Raw genomic sequence first — 16,488 nt, forward strand, 5'->3', positions numbered from 1 at the left:
AAGTCCAAAGCACTTTCACTACCACCTCATAGGCCATACGATTGCGCTATTGAGTTACTGCCTGGAGCCCCTTTGCCGTCCAGTCGGCTTTTCAATCTGTCCCGTACTGAGAGAGAAGCTATGGAAACCTACATAGGCGACTCCCTAGCCTCTGGCATCATTCGTCCCTCATCTTCCGCTGTTGGTGCTGGGTTCTTTTTGTAGAGAAGAAGGACAAAACATTACGCCCCTGCATTGACTACAGAGGACTAAATAACATCACAGTCAGAAATACGTACCCCTGCCTCTCATCAACTCAGCATTTGAACCCCTTCATGGTGCCACCGTGTTTACCAAACTCGACCTGCGTAACGCTTACCACCTCGTTAGGATCAGGCAGGGAGACGAATGGAAAACTGCGTTCAATACCCCTCTCGGACACTTTGAATACCTAGTCATGCCATTCGGTCTCACTAACGCCCCAGCAGTGTTTCAGGCCATGGTTAACGATGTGTTGAGGGATTTTCTACACCGTTTTGTGTTTGTCTATTTGGATGACATTCTAATATTCTCTAAGTCACAGGATGAACACGTCTCCCACGTCCGTCTGGTTCTCCAACGCCTCATGGAAAATAAACTGTATGTGAAAGCAGAAAAATGTGAGTTCCACCGGCAGTCCGTCCCCTTTTTGGGTTTTATTATCGAGCGGGGACAAGTGTCACCAGACCCTGACAAAATCAGAGCGGTTGCGTAGTGGCCCACACCCACGTCTCGGAAGCAGCTACAACGCTTCCTGGGCTTCGCCAACTTCTACCGCCGCTTCATCAGGGGTTTCAGCCGAGTGGTTGCCCCCCTGACCAAGCTCACCTCCCCAAAGGTGCCATTCCTGTGGACGCCTGAGGCCGAGTCAGCCGTGAGTACACTGAAGGAACTGTTCTCCACCTCACCTGTTCTTATTCATCCAGACACTAGTTTGCAGTTTATTGTGGAAGTGGACGCCTCTGATTCGGGGGTGGGGACTGTCCTGTCACAACGTTCCCCCACGGACCAGAAGCTCCATCCTGTGGCCTTTTTCTCCAGGAGATTGACCCCTGCTGAGAAGAACTACGACGTGGGTAACCGGGAGTTGCTTGCTGTCAAGTTGGCGTTGGAGGAGTGGAGGCACTGGCTAGACGGAGCAGAGCAACCCTTCATAGTCTGGACAGACCACAAGAACCTGGCTTACATCCAGTCATCCAAGAGGCTAAACTCCCGTCAGGCCAGATGGGCTCTGTTCTTCAGCAGGTTCAAGTTTATTTTAACATATCGTCCTGGCACACGTAATGTCAAGCCTGATGCTCTCTCTCGCCAGTTTACAGACAATGAAGACTCCAGCAATCCTGAACCTGTTCTGCCCGCTTCCTGTTTGGTGGCGGCTGTTCACTGGGAAATCGAGTCCCTCGTCCGATCGGCACAAGAGTCGGAACCTGGACCGGCCGATGGCCCCCCGACCTTCTCTATGTTCCCGCAGCCGTGCGGCCGCGAAGTGCTCAACTGGATCCACACCTCGCGCTTCTCCTGCCACCCTGGTATGAACCGTACACTGTCGCTACTGAAGAGGCACTTTTGGTGGCCATCCGTCGAGGCTGACGTCCGGGAATACGTGGCGGCCTGTTCCATCTGTGCCCAAAATAAGGCTTCCCACCAGGCTCCTTCGGGCCTGCTGCGGCCTCTCCCAGTCCCGAGTCGTCCTTGGTCTCACGTGGCCTTGGACTTCGTCACTGGACTTCCTATGTCTGAAGGTAATGGCACCATACTCACCATCGTGGACAGATTATCTAAATCTGCCCATTTTGTTGCATTACCAAAATTACCGTCTGCCAGTGAGACAGCCGACCTCTTTGTCCTACATGTATTCCGTCCCCATGGAATACCTGTGGACATAGTGTCCGATAGAGGCCCACAGTTCATTTCTCGGGTATGGAAGGAGTTTTGTTCTGCTCTGGGTGCCTCTGTCAGTCTCTCATCAGGTTTCCATCCCCAGTCCAATGGCCATACTGAGAGGACCAATCAGGACCTGGAGGCTGCTCTACGCTGTGTGACATCCCAGAACCCGTCCACCTGGGCCAAACACCTCCCGTGGGTCGAATATGCCCACAATTCCCTCACCTCATCTGCCACCGGCCTCTCACCATTTGAGGCGGCTTTGGGGTACCAACCCCCATTGCTCCCGTCTCAGGAAAAGGAGTTAGCCGTCCCGTCAGTTCAGGATAACCTTCGTCGCTGCCGCAAGGTGTGGGTGGACACCCGGGAGGCCCTTCTACGGACAGCAGAGCGTAACAAGAGGGTGGCGGACAGGCACAGGGTAGCCGCTCCCCAGTTCCAGCCTGGTCAGCGAGTCTGGCTCTCCTCCAGCAACATCCCTCTGCGCACTGACTCCCGTAAGCTGTCGCCCCGGTATTTGGGTCCTTTCGAGATCGACTCCATCATCAACCCTTCGGCTGTTCGGTTGAAGCTTCCCCAGGCCATGAGAGTCCATCCTACATTTCACGTGTCCCAGCTGAAGCTGGTCTCCTCCAGCCCTTTGTGTCCGCCTGTGGATCCCCCTCCGCCACCGCGATATTGTGACGACCATCCAGCCTACACGGTGCGGAGACTGCTGGACGTCCGGAGGCGTGGTAGAGGGCTTCAGTACCTGGTGGACTGGGAGGGATACGGTCCCGAGGAGAGGTCCTGGATTCCCGGCGGTTTATACTGGACCCGCAGCTGGTGGCTGACTTCCATAGGGACCACCCTGACAAGCCGGGTGGAGTCGCCGGGTGGCGCCCGTTGAGGGGGTACTGTTACGGTCCGGCACTGTTGTTCCTGTCCCCGCTTGTTTTCCTTTTCCCTTTTTTCCCTGTGTGTGTTGTCTGTGTCTGTCTCCTCCCGCTGTGCAGCCCAGTCAGAGGATCTAGGTCAGGGGGCGTGGCCATTCTCTCTCCTGCTCAGTTACATCCAGCTGCAGCTCATTGTCACCAATCAACCAGCAGTTATCTACCGGGCTGGCCACCTCTCCAGCGCCAGTTCGTTCCTACACCACCTGTGGTAACTTGGCTCCGTACAGCAATCTCAGTTTAGTTGTTACCCTCTCAGCATTATAGTTGTCTCTGCCACGTTTGTAACCTGTCTCTCCTTCGACCAGATCCCGTCTGTTCCTGCTGCCTGCCTGCCTGCCACTCCCACGCCGCAACCTGCTCATCTGTTGTCTGATATCCTCGTCATCCAGCTCTCAGTGCTACTGGCTCTCCACCCCACTCAGCTCCTACCCCGGTCTGAAGCTGCTCCACCCTGAACTACTTCTCTCTGCCAAAACACGCTGAATAAACAACATCTTAATTCACCCTCTTTGTCCGTGTGTCCGTCTCTGCGCCTGAGTCCCCACCCAGCCTAACAGAGAGAGAGAGAGAGATGGAGAGAGAGAGAGAGAGTCTTACAACTTCTTGGCACATTATGAAAAATAAAGTAAGTAATGTATTAGCCAGCCTGCTGCTGCTTCATACTGTGAATGTTGGAGCAGTGGGCCTTCAATAGTAAATGTATTCTCTTTAGCGGTGCTTGATTCTCAGGGCTGACTGGAATCACATTGTGTCTGTGCTTTGATGGGGAGAGGAGATTGTTAAATGTGTTTCTGGAGCACCAGGAATACTGTCTGGAAGGCTGGATGGCTGGATAGCTGAATGGCTGTCTGGTGGCTGGCTAGCTGTCTGTCTGTCTCTTTCTGGAGCACCAGGAATACTGTCTGGCTGGCTGGCTGGATAGCTGGCTTGTTGTCTTTTCTGTCTGTCTGTCCAGGCTATGTCTCTGTTACATCTCCCCTTGTTTCCTTTATGCTTGTTAATCTGTCATGACTCTTGACTCAACAACTGCCTTCTTCAGTTTTGAATATTATAAAGTACATTATATTTGGAGGTAATGTGAATTGAAGTTTCTATTCACTCTCTCTCAGCATGGCGAGGCAGGGCGTTGGTCGTCTCTCTCATTCCGTCTGTCTGGTATTGGCATGTCTGTCCCTGGCTCTCCACCTCATCCTGGCCCTCTTCTGTCTCTCCATCCTCCAAACATCCTGCGTTATCCCCTCCTCCTCCTCCTCCTCCTCCTCCTCCTCCTCCTCCTCTTTGTCTTTTCCTGGAACTAGTCCCCATGGACAACAAGGATGATCTCACTTCATTTTCTCACAAAGCAGCTCACACCATCCACCAACAAGTCTCATGAATGGAGACTTTACCAAAATGGCCTCATTCAACATGATCAATGAGAAGGAGAAGGACAAAAAAACTGATTAGAACCAAAATGGCCACCAAAGTGAGCCAACAGGTCAGCAGTCGCTCCAAACTGAAGGCCCTATTCAGCCACCCGCTGTAGAACCTGCCACGCCCACATCTGCAGGAAGACGATTGGCTGCTGAAGTTGAAGCCAAAGAAGAAGGGGGAGGACAGTGAGGAGGAAGATGAGGAGGAGGACAGTGACAAAAGCAGTGAAGATAGTGAGTGGTGAGTGAGAGAAAGAGGAGTAGGAGACCACTGATAACAACTGATAAGTATAACAATTTAAGAGGAAAAAAATGCTTTCTACATTACAACAAAGTATATAATTCTGTCATAGCATATTACTTTTCTCATACATTTGTGATACTCATTGCTTAATTGGCCAGTTTCCCCATCCATCTTCCCCTGCTCTTTCCTGATAGGCAGAATGACAGCGAGCAGGATGGAGACCCACCCCCCCTGGCTGAGGTACCACCTTGGGATCTCTCGCTGGGAGCTGTATGACAGGAATGACCCTAACGTTGCCGAGGTGACTCAACAGATGGTCACACAACGCATCCTCAGTGCAGGTGAGAGGGTTGAGCTGGGGTGTGGACATGTAGCTAGGATTAGGATTAAGACTAAGGTTAGGGTTGAGCCGGGGTGTGGACATGGTGAAGCTAAGGTTAGGGTTCAGGTAATGGCTAGGGTTAATGTTGAGCTAGGGTGTGGACACGAAGCTAGGGTTAGGATTGGGGTTATGGCTAGGCTTAGAGTTGAGCTGGGGTGTGGACATGAAGCTAGGGTTAGGGTTATGGCTAGTGGTCTGTATAATTCAGGAACGGCACTGAACAAAAATATAAACGCAACATGTAAAGTGTTGGTCCCATGTTTCAAGAACTGAAATAAAAGATCCCAGAAATGTTCCATATGCACAAAAAGCTTATTTCTCAAAAATGTTGTGCACAAATTTGTTTACATCCCTATTAGTGAACATTTCTCATTTGCCAAGATAATCCATCCACCTAAAAATGTGTGGCATATCAAGAAGCTGATTAAACAGCATGATCATTACACAGGTGCACCTTGTGCTGGGGGACAATAAAAGGCCACTTTAAAATGTGCAGTTTTGTCACACAACACAATGCCACAGATGTCTCAAGTTTTACAATTGGCATTCTGACTGCAGGAATGTCCACCAGAGCTGTTGCCAGATAATTAAATGTTCAGTTCTCTACCAGCATGCCAGTGTTGTTTTAGAGAATTTGGCAGTACGTCCAACCGGTCTCACAACCACAGACCACGTGTAACCACGCCAGCCCAGGACCTCCACATCTGGCTTCTTCACCTGCGGGATCGTCTGGGACCAGCCACTCGAACAGCTGATGAAACTGTGGGTTTTGCACAACTAAAGAATTTCTGCACAAATTGTCAGAAACCATCTCAGGGAAGCTCATCTGCGTGCTTGTCGTCCTCACCAGGGTCTTGACCTGACTGCAGTTCGGTGTCGTAACCAACTTAATTTGGCAAATGCTCACCTTCGATGGCCACTGGCATGCTGGAGAAGTGTGCTCTTCACAGATGAATCCCGGTTTCAACTGTACTGGGCAGATGGCAGACAGCATGTATGGCGTTGTGTGGGTGAGCGGTTTGCTGATGTCAACGTTGTGAACAGAGTGCCCGGTGGTGGCGGTGGGGTTATGGTATGGATAAGCTATGGACAACAAACACAATTGCATTTTATTGCTGGCAATTTGAATGCACAGAGATACCGTGATGAGACCCTGAGGCCCATTGTCGTGCCATTCATCCGCCGCCATCACCTCATGTTTCAGCATGATAATGCAAGGCCCCATGTCACAAGGATCTGTACACAATGCCTGGAAGCTGAAAATGTCACAGTTCTTCCATGGCCTGCAATCTCACCATTGAGCATGTTTGGGATGCTTTGGATCGACATGTACGACAGTATTTTTCAGTTCCCGCCAATATCCAGCAACTTCCCACAGCCAATGAAGAGGAGTGGGACAACATTCCACAAGCCACAATCAGCCTGATTAACTTTATCCGAAGGAGATGTCACGCTGCATGAGGCAAAGTGTGGTCACACCAGATACTGACTGCTTTTCTGATCCACGCCCCTACCTTTTTTGTAACAGATGCATAACAGATGCATATCTGTATTCCCAGTGATGTGAAATCCATAGGCCAAATTAATGTATTTAAATTGACTGATTTCCTTATATGAACTGTAACTACAAATCTTTGAAATTGTTGCATGTTGCTTTTATATTTTTGTTCAGTGTAGGTTGACTCCATGTCCAGTTCATGTTGATTGATACAGAGTTGACCTCAACTCTGCTTAGTAACACAGTCATCATCTTGTTTGCGGATTTTGGGCTTCCCCTTGGGGTTGAAAGATAAAAGAGTAACACCACCATTTTAAAGCTCATTAATTTAACCCAACTGACTTGGAATAGCTACAGTAGTTTGTGTAAAAGCAAGCTACAGTGGTGCCACAGGCTACTGTACTGCAGACAGTCATGTTTGAATTACAATATTTCTGGCTTAGTTTACTCAAAAAAGCAGTATAAATTAAAGGGATACTTCAGGATTTTGGCAATGAGGCCCTTTATGTACTTTCCCAGAGTCAGGTGAACTCCTGGATACCATTTTTATGTCTCTGTGTCCAGTATGAAGGAAGTTAGAGGTAGTTTCGTGAGCCAATGCTAACTAGCCTGCTAGCATGCTAGCAGATACCATTGACTTCCAGTCATTGCGCTAACGCTAGTTAGCATTGGCTCACGAAACGACCTCTAACTTCCTTCAGGAGCACTAACTTTCTTGAGGAACATTAGAGAGACATCACACACACACACACACGCACACACACACACACACACAAAAGAGTTGTTATTACAGTGGATGAAGAGATTACCCTGGGAGGCTGTAAAACATTGTCTGATGGCCCTCAAATCCTGTCTGTTATGAGACTGTTCAGAAGCCTTAGTTGGGATCCATTTGTTTATCTGTCACATGTAAACAAGGAAGTAGCATGCACTCTAAAAAAAAAACTGCTGGGTTGCAGGCGTTGGGTCACTTAGATGGGTTGTTTTCTTTCAAAACTGCTGGATTATTGATGCTGGGTGATGGGTTATTGATGCTGGGTTATTGAGATATGACTCAGTGGTTTAGCAGGGGCGTGGCTTTCAGATAGTTATTTTTGGCCACCCGTAAAAGTAAACGTAATTCCATCTGCTTTGTTGTATTGTTATTTGATGTCACTGACACTTTAATGAACATTCCTCGAGACCCTATGCATATTGCAATGTTGGGATATGTAAATAATAATGTTATGAATTTTATATTAGAATATGTAATGTGCAAAAAAATGAAATTTGCAGTGTACAAACTTAACATGATGAATAGGAATGACATTTACTCTTACAGGTGGCCAAAAATAATCATCTGAAACTCATCTCCCTAAAATAACCTATGGAGCTGCTACAGTGAGGGAAAAAAGTATTTGATCCCCTGCTGATTTTGTACGTTTGCCCACTGACAAAGACATGATCAGTCTATAATTTGAATGGTAGGTTTATTTGAACAGTGAGAGACAGAATAACAACAACAACAAAATCCAGAAAAACGCATGTCAGAAATGTTATAAATTGATTTGCATTTTAATGAGGGAAATAAGTATTTGACCCCCTCTCAATCAGAAAGATTTCTGGTTCCCAGGTGTCTTTTATACAGGTAACGAGCTGAGATTAGGAGCACACTCTTAAAGTGAGTCCTCCTAATCTCAGCTTGTTACCTGTATAAAAGACACCTGTCCACAGAAGCAATCAATCAATCAGATTCCAAACTCTCCACCATGGCCAAGACCAAAGAGCTCTCCAAGGATGTCAGGGACAAGATTGTAGACCTACACAAGGCTAGAATGGGCTACAAGACCATCGCCAAGCAGCTTGGTGAGAAGGTGACAACAGTTGGTGCGATTATTCGCAAATGGAAGAAACACAACAGAGCTGTCAATCTCCCTCGGCCTGGGGCTCCATGCAAGATCTCACCTCGTGGAGTTGCAATGATCATGAGAACGGTGAGGAATCAGCCCAGAACTACACGGGAGGATCTTGTCAATGATCTCAAGGCAGCTGGGACCATAGTCACCAAGAAAACAATTGGTAACACACTACGCCGTGAAGGACTGTAATCCTGCAGCGCCCGCAAGGTCCCTCTGCTCAAGAAAGCACATATACAGGCCCGTCTGAAATTTGCCAATGAACTTCTGAATGATTCAGAGGAGAACTGGGTGAAAGTGTTGTGGTCAGATGAGACCAAAATCGAGCTCTTTGGCATCAACTCAACTTGCCATGTTTGGAGGAGGAATGCTGCCTATGACCCCAAGAACACCATCCCCACCATCAAACATGGAGGTGGAAACATTATGCTTTGGGGGTGTTTTTCTGCTAAGTGGACAAGGACAACTTCACCGCATCAAAGGGACGATGGACGGGGCCATGTACCATCAAATCTTGAGTGAGAACCTCCTTCCCTCAGCCAGGGCATTGAAAATGGGTTGTGGATGGGTATTCCAGCATGACAATGACCCAAAACACACGGCCAAGGCAACAAAGAAGTGTCTCAAGAAGAAGCACATTAAGGTCCTGGAGTGGCCTAGCCAGTCTCCAGACCTTAATCCCATAGAAAATCTGTGGAGGGAGCTGAAGGTTCGAGTTGCCAAAAGTCAGCCTCGAAACCTTAATGACTTGGAGAAGATCTGCAAAGAGGAGTGGGACAAAATCCCTCCTGAGATGTGTGCAAACCTGGTGGCCAACTACAAGAAACGTCTGACCTCTGTGATTGCCAACAAGGGTTTTGCCACCAAGTACTAAGTCATGTTTTGCAGAGGGGTCAAATACTTATTTCCCTAATTAAAATGCAAATCAATTTATAACATTTTTGACATGCGTTTTTCTGGATTTTGTTGTTGTTGTTATTCTGTCTCTCACTGTTCAAATAAACCTACCATAAAAATTATAGACTGATCATGTCTTTGTCAGTGGGCAAACGGACAAAATCAGCAGGGGATCAAAAACTTGTTTCCCTCACTGTATGTCACCCCAAATAATGGTTAAAAAAACAACTGATGGTAAAATTAACCCATGTTTGTATAATCCATATTCATGCAACCCAACTGGCTGGGTCAAACTAACCCAGCGTGTGTTCTGTCCAATATTTACCCAGCACTTGGTTCCCAAATAACCCAAATTGGGTTGTTTTTAACCCAGCATTTTTTGGTGTATGGGTTTGAGCATGTGGGGAAGGGGAAGGGGGGGCGGGAGTTTTGTGTGTGTGTGTGTGTGTGCGTGCATATTAGTGAGTATAATAATTAAACACACAATCTAAAAGAAACAAACAAAAGCCAAAAGCAATTCTTAAACACTAACCAATCAACCATAAACTGTGAGGATACAATCCAAAACCACTGAAAAAAATTTAAGTCTTTAAACTACAAAATACACAAAGTGATTACACCAAACTAGAATGCCAGCAAATGGATGAGAGTGAAGAAACAATCAGAGCAGAAACTTGAAAGCCAGATAATCGAACGTCGTAAATAAATCTCCAGCTCCTCTGATCTTTTGTTCTGAGGTCATTCAAGAAGATAAGAAATCCCACTCACACACCCACACATATACACACACACAAACATGTACTCACACTCAAACACACGCATCCGCATACACACACACACTTTGAATACTGTATGGAGATTGTGTTGAGCATAAAAGATTACACAATAATCAGCTTGTGTGTGGGCTGGCCCATAGCCACGTTTCATATACTCCTCCTCATCTTCCTCTTCTTCCTCCTCTCTAAAGACCCTGGATTCTAGAATCACCACCACTTATACCAGACAGTTTTTGATGTTCAGCCACATTCTGTACTTTACGTAATGAGGACTCCCTGTGGAGAACTGGGGTAACTGCATTTATGTACAATTCACTGGAAATACTGCACTATTACCAAAATAAGACCATCAGTGCAGTCAATGACAAGTAACTATGGTGTATTTTCCTTTGAACGTTGTGGAGACCCTGTGACTTTCATGTGTTTTAATGTATGTGTTATGTCTGTGTGTTCTGAAGGTCTGCATGCTGGTGTGTGATTATTATGGTGACGTTGGTGCATTGTCTGTTATGTGTGTTTCAGTGCAGAAGAGTGGGGCACCCAGTAGCAATAGTAGCAATCTTAGCATGGCCTTATAAATAAAAACGTACCAATGACTTAGTCTCCGAAGAGCTAAGGAAGGCTAGCCCACTCTCCTATAGAGGGTACAGGGATGAGTGAGGGCTTTGGAGTTCGTAACAAACCTCAGTGCCCCATGGTACACAGTGTCCAGCATACGTAATGACGCCACAGGGGCAAACCTGTACAAGGTATTACCATAGTCAATTACTGGCAAGAAGGTAGCAGAAACAAGTCTCTTTCTCGCTTCAGATGAAAAACATGACTTATTTTGAAAATAAAACCCCAACTTGAGTCTGAGCTTTTTCACAAGACCCTCTATGTGGGGTTTAAACGTGAGACACTCTAAGGGTTTCATCTTAGATTTCGTGAAAACCATCAACTTTGACTTATCAGCATTATCAGCTAACAGAGCTGAGCCTGGACAATAGGAAAGGCACATTCATCAAAGAACAATATCATTTACAATACAATATGATATACAATACGATATACTACATTATGATATATACGATATGACTTACAATGCGATATGATACTATATAATACAACTTTATTGTATCAGTCACAGTAATCTTATTTTGAAGGAAAAAAATCACATTATCCTGTGTGTGTTTTATGCAGGCAGGAGAGAGATGCAGAGACAGACTTCAACCTATTCTACTTCCCTGACTTTGAGAGACACAACGCAGAGATTGCTGCCTTCCACCTAGACAGGTGAAAACAATAAAATATGGACCTCCCATATGAGATTCATCTGTGTGTCAAATGAAAGAGGAGAAACTAACTACTAAAGGCTACCACTGATTTCTCTCTCTCTCTCTCTATGTGTATGTGTGTGTGTCCTCTCTCAGGGTGTTGGGTTTTCATAGAATCCCTCCAGTGGTAGGTAGACTTAACCACGATCAGAGATATCACCACAGACCACAAACTCTCCAGAAGCTTCTTCACCTCTCCTGGTGCGTGGCGGTTGGTCCAATCAGCTTTCATAATCAAATCTAACTCTCCTGGTGTGTCCAATCAGCACAGAAAGCAACCAAATGTCCCTCCTTCTCTGTTATTAAGCATGTATGTGTATAGTGGCTTGCGCTATGTGCTAGTCCAGAGTTTCCCAAATGGTTGGTTGGGTTGCACTGGTGGGCTACAGTTTACTTTCCATTTCATTCTGGGTTTAGGACTGGTCACAAGAAAAAGCTCCCAATGCTTTTAGGTGGGTTACGACCCCAAATGTTTGGCAACAACTGTCCACTGTAGGCCTACTACTTGTATTTTGTCAGTTTACTGTACTATTCGCCCAACCCTCTCTCTCTCTCTCTCTTTCTCTCTCACTCTCACTCTCTCTCTCTTGCTCTCTTGCCCCCCCCTCCTGCTCCACAGAGAACCCAGTGTGTGGTCGACCCCAGGTCCTGGAGGTGTCCCTGGCCTCCATGCTGCCTGACCTCTCCCTGGCCCCCAGACGCTCCTGGAAGTCCCCTTGGAGACGCTCCTACAGCCGCACCAAACTGGCACCGTGGGTAGTGGGTACCAAAATGAGCCCCTTGTCTGGGGGTCTCGAACTATGGGAGGGGGGTGCAAAGAAACCATGTGAAGTAAATATCTGTATTAGTGGCTATATACAGTAGATGGCAAACTGATGGGGTGGAGGTTTAAATTCCAAGTTTGAATTGCATTGATAGAATTCAACTAATCAATCATCAACGCAATGTAATAATGTGTAGTAGTATCATACTGTCCTCCACTGGGAAGAAGCCATGCATTTGACTAAAGCATATTGTAGTCCATACCTCACATGCAGCTGCTACTGTTTCAGATGGCAGAAGAACCCAGATTACTGTGACACAGTGAAACAGACTCCTCCATACAGCCAAGGCACCAGACTGGTGGATCTAATTGACATGGTCATTCTGGACTTCCTCATGAGTCAGTAAGCACACTCAACTACACAGCTTCTACTACTATTACTACTTCAGTCATTCTTATATTCTTGAATCAGTAACAATTCAACACACTACCTTTATTTTTCTCTTCTTTTTTTGTGAACAATATCGTTTTTTTTATTGAATCACTGAAGTAATACATACCATAAGAATGACACCCTGTTCTGAACATTTCCCCACACAACCATATTAGAAATGTGGCAAGGTTTAAGTCCATTGATAATGTGGAACCGATTTCGAATAGACAGAGAACAATAAACTATTATTTTGCTATAATTCCTACAAAGGTAATATGGACAGATATCACTACGAGAATTTTGAGAAGTTTGGGAATGACACTTTCCTGCTGCACCTAGACAACGGGAGAGTGTGAGTACCATACCTTCCATCAATACCTTATAATGTGATACATACTGTATGTTCAGTTGCGATTCTAACATTAAAATATTGGTTGTGAAAACTCAATCAAAAAAGTTAATATGCATCGAAACCACTACACACACAAATGTTATAACATTCGGTTATGTTCAGTTTACTTCCCATAGTTAAATTCAGCATGGGTCAACAATATCGCTACGTTATTAAACTATTGGAACGCAGCCAAAACGCCATTCTGAGTGTATCTGCCTGCCTTTTACCAAGATGCTCTGTTTAAGAATAAAGCAACAAAGTTTATAAAGTTACTCACTCACTTCATCTATTGCATAGTTACAGTTCCATGGGTATAACAGTCTGACATCAAACATTAACAAGCCACGTCGTATAGCTACCTCAAAACAGATGTTAGCCACTGCTTCCATTCACCACCAACCACATTTGAATCTTATTTTCCAGCTTGCTTTATTTTTAACGGGTGGTTTCAATGTTTAGTGGCTGATGAGCACCGAGATGTTTTGTCTCTGCATTTTCTTCATAACGCTAAGTTTGAAAATGATTTGCTAGGAGATAGTCAACATGATTCATGCTAACTTTTCAGCTGGCTAGAAGATGTGGTAAACAATGAAGTTGACACACATCAGTCCAATCAAAGTTACCGGAGAAAAGACGTTGACTTATCTGTGGCCAATGACCTTGAGCCTTCTTGGACAGGCACTGCCAATTGAACTATATGGCAGCACCCAAGGGGGCAGAAGCTGCATGGCCCTCAGTGAGCTATCCCAGTAGGTGCTGCGGTGTTGTGAGTGACATCACCCTGAGCCAATCATGCGCAACCAGAGAAGATTAATGACACCTACGCTCTGTGCTTTCTCTGGCTGCCCCTCCGCCACAGAGCGAGGCTAAAACAGCTGCATTCTGGAGCTGCCTTACTAAAACAATAATATGACAGGGAGGAGTCAAGTATGCTGCTATATTAACTCAAGAAATGATTTTGTTTACATTGTTTGCTAACTGATATGATATAAAATTGTGACACGTATTAATGCCAGAATTACATGCAAAACAGCGGCATCTGCTGGACAGTGGTAGGGCTGTGTCTCACTTGCCCTGAATGATGCGTCGGCAGTGCATATGTTGAAGTTGTTGTAGTTTATACAAACCGGTATTACAGTTACGTAATATTGTGGAAATTATGTTATTTTTAGGTTTTTAGGATGAACCCTCCATTTTGGTGCCCTTACGACAGTGTTGTAGGTAAAACTATCAGCTTGTATAAAGATCTGGACAACTGCATCAGAGAAAGTGCAAGATGACATCTCTCCCTCTCTCTTCCTTCTCTTTCTCCCTTTCCTCCTTCTTTCTCTCTCTATCTCTCTCTCTCTCCCTCTTTTCCTTCTCTCTCTCTCTCTCTCTCTTTTCCTTCTCTCTCTCTCTCAATCTTTTCATTCTCTCTCTCCCACTTTTCCTTTTCTCTCTCTTTCTCTCTTCTCTCTCTCTCCTTGTCCTCCTCTCTCTTTTTCTTCTCTCTCTCCCAAATCTCTCTCTCTTTCTCAGGATCCGTCGTTCCACTCTGATGCGTCTGCGCCTCCTGTCCCTTCCGGGCTTCCGTCTGAGTGATGTCATGAGGGAGTCTCTGTCCCAGGACCCCCTGGAGGATGTGGCCCCCCTCCTCTCTGTACAACACCTCTCCGTGCTGGACCGTCGCCTGAAAACCTTCCTGCAGGCTGTACTCACCTGTCTGGGTACCATGATGACGTTATCCATGATGACTTACAGGGATATGATGTTAGCTTATACCGCCACTAGACAATAATATTTACAAAACCATCACTGCTAGATGTCTATCAATGGATTCAGCTGTGGTTGATAAGATGATTGTATTTATCAATCAGTTCATTATTTGTATACTTTCATGGCACAGTTTAACTGCTTGTGTTGCCTTATGAAATTAAAAGAATGATAAAGTGTTGAACCATTACAAAGGTGGAGTAGTGTTACTGGAGTTCAGACAGCAAGGCCATTTGATCACAACAATGCCAGTACTCAGTAGAAAGAGAATGCAGCATATCAGAAAGTTATGGTCAGTGGCAACCTGTCATTAAAGGCAGGTGTGGCAGCACCTCTTTTGAGCCCCACATTGCCTGTTTTGCAAATCAGTTATTTAATAAAATCGCATACAGACATGGTCTCTTTTTTGCTTTGTTGAGTAAGGCAGCTCCAAAATCCAAAATGGTGGTGGGGCAGCCAGCGGAAAATACGGAGCGTAGGTGTTGGTAACGTTCTATAGTTGTGCCGTTGCGCTGATCATGTCAACATTATACTTTCAAAATCTTAGCTATGAATCAAGTCGACAATCTACTGGCAAATCATTTTTAATCCTTGTCATATGAAGATAAATAATTAAGAGAAATTATAGATAAAACATATCGGTGCTCATCAGCCATTGGACATAAACATTACACAACAAGTTGGAAATTGCAAATTCAACAATGAGTGGTTTGGAAGGTGTCATGAGCCCTCTCACTCCACCGGGTTACCACCTTAATTGGTTTCCACTATCTTCCACTCTGCTCACCTCCCTCTCTCTACTCAGCCTAACTAGCTCCACCTGTCCCTGCTCTGCTCGGCTCTAATTACTCTGCCAGCTGCGCTGCATTACCCACTAACCTCTCCCAGTATTTAAGGCCCTGTCTTTCAGCTCTCCGGTGTCAGATCGTCTGCAAAGCTCACACCCGGAACCTGTTTGCTCGCGCTTCTGGCTCACCCTGGTTTTGTGACCCCGGACCTGCCTGTTTATTGGATACTCTTCTGCCTTAGGAGATCCAGACCTGCTTCTGCCATTACGACTCCTGACTACTCTTCAATCCCGGTAACTCTGACCAGCCTTCTGCCTTGCTACTACGTATTTTGGATTCCCTTGAACTGTACTGCTGCCTGGTTTCATTCCGCCCTGTTGTGTCTGTGTCTCCCCCAGGACTTCTGGACCACCCACCACCGGCTTCATAGGACGCATCGCTGCCACTGGGGGGGGCACAGACCCAGCGCATTGGACGGGATCCCTGTTACCCCTGGAGCCTTCATTCACTCCCTACTTCCCTTTTCCCTTAAGTTTAATAAACTTTCTGGTGTGACGCAATTGTGGTCCTCTGGTCGTCTGTCTGAACCGTGACAGTACGATCTGACCATTATGGACTCAGCGCACACTTTCCCCGACATGGAAACCGATGAGCATGAGCAGCAGTTCCAGCAGCAGCAACAACAACTCGCCATGCTCATTCAACTCCTCACCAACCTTACCCCAGCCAGTCTGCCCACCAGCCCAGCCCCCGAGTTACCTGCCCCGGTCATTGCAGCCGCTGCTCCGGAACCCAAGATTGGAAACCCCGAGCGGTTCAACGGCGATTCAACCCAGGTCCGGCCATTCCTGACTAGCTGCCGACTTCAGTTCTCCTTGCAGCCAAGGACCTTCGCCACGGAGGGGCTAAAGTTGGGTATGCCATCACTCACCTGACGGGCCGAGCTCGACTCTGGGGAACAGCAGAGTTCGAACGTCAAACCCCCGCATGTGCAACCTTCGACCTGTTTGCTGAGGAGATGCTGAAGGTGTTTGACCTGGATTCACCCACCGCAGAGGCGTCTCGTGAACTGTTCAGTATTCGACAAGGCAGACGTAC

General features: G+C 46.3%; 1 pseudogene; it reads left to right on the forward strand.

The window, feature by feature from the left end:
• Nucleotides 1-4,290: 4,290 nt before the first annotated feature.
• LOC121570254 lies at nucleotides 4,291-14,620 on the forward strand (annotated as a pseudogene).
• Nucleotides 14,621-16,488: the final 1,868 nt, after the last annotated feature.

Source organism: Coregonus clupeaformis, chromosome 7 (assembly GCF_020615455.1).
Source record: "Coregonus clupeaformis isolate EN_2021a chromosome 7, ASM2061545v1, whole genome shotgun sequence".
Taxonomy (NCBI): Eukaryota; Metazoa; Chordata; class Actinopteri; order Salmoniformes; family Salmonidae; genus Coregonus; species Coregonus clupeaformis.